Here is a 1,556-nt window from a genome sequence, read left to right on the forward strand (position 1 = left end):
TGATTATTTCAGGCCGTGTTGCTTGTATGTTAGTACTGGCAACACTACGCTAACGCCGCTGCTCTTGGTCGTTAAAAGAAGGCCGTCGGCAACTGCGTTGATATATTGTGAGGTAATACTGGAAATCTGATATTCTCAGCACCCTATTCACACTGTAGACCTCGGAGTATTGAATTCTCTTACGATTTCCGTAATTTAATGCCCTGTGTGTCCATCTCCAACTACCATGCTGCGTTCAGTCTGTTACTTCCCGTCGTGTGGCCTTAACCATGTCGGACACCTTTTCACGTGAATCACCTCAGTACAAATGACAGCACCGCCATTGCATTGCCCTTTTATACCTTGTGTACGCGACACTACCGCCATCCGACGTATCCTCTCCTAAGGCAAGCTGGCCCGTAAGTGGTTCAAAAAAGGCTCTGAGCACTATGGGACTCAACTGCTGAGGTCATTAGTCCCCTAGAACTTAGAACTAGTTAAACCTAACTAACCTAAGGACATCACAAACATCCATGCCCGAGGCAGGATTCGAACCTGCGACCGTAGCGGTCTCGCGGTTCCAGACTGCAGCGCCTAGAACCGCACGGCCACTTCAGCCGGCCCGTAAGTGGTCCTTGACATCCTGGTTACTGGAACTGAGATGGAGTTGACCTCCGAGCTGGACCACAAGAGCAGATCTGTGGATTTTGGTGACCATAGAAATACCTCAGCATCATGCAGACAGTTCATAAATGTGTCATGTGTGGATGAGCATTATCCTGTTAGAAAATGGCACCACCATACAGTCACATGAGAGGTAACACATAAGGAATCACCTTTGCTGAACTTTCCAGTATAAACTCTCCTTATGTTTCTCGTTATGCGAGAAAATATAAACTCATCCCTACACGCACATGGCTGGAGCAGCGTGCATATTATAATGCCCTCTCAATTCTCTCAACAACAGTTAACTAATTGGCTGGTTCGTTGTCTGTGATGTATCATTGTGCGATCAGAGATACATCAATCACTACCAGATGTGACCTGAAGCCATACCAGGTGGCTCGACACGCTATGAAGGCAGGAGTAGCACTGCTGTTCTTCTCCAAAACATTGGAAAACTGAGACCTCCCTGCAGATCACTGCCATAGTGACCACCTCGATAGCTGGGTGATCAGCCATGCTAAGGGGCCTGGTTCGATTCCCAGCTGGGTTGTAAGGTGATATTTTCGGTTTTTCTTAATCTATGACTGAGCACAACGGTGTAAGTTGGAATGACATGTTTAATGTCTCAATATTAGCATAGAAATACACACTTTACGCAGTTTACCAGTTTACCATGTGACAATGTTAAAACAGTTGTCAGGATAACGCATCTCGCCAACATCAAAAGTGAAATAATCCCTAACACAACAATATTAAAATTAACTCTCAGAAAGTTAAATTATCCTAAACACGACAATATTAAAGTTTAACTAGATGTTTCTTTACAAAATTATTCTTACCATTTCGTTATGGTGTTGGTCAATACTACGATAAATCATCTGATTCCGGTTAAAAGTTTGGTACTATTTTTA

The sequence above is a fragment of the Schistocerca nitens genome, chromosome 6 (assembly GCF_023898315.1).
Source record: "Schistocerca nitens isolate TAMUIC-IGC-003100 chromosome 6, iqSchNite1.1, whole genome shotgun sequence".
NCBI lineage: Eukaryota > Metazoa > Arthropoda > Insecta > Orthoptera > Acrididae > Schistocerca > Schistocerca nitens.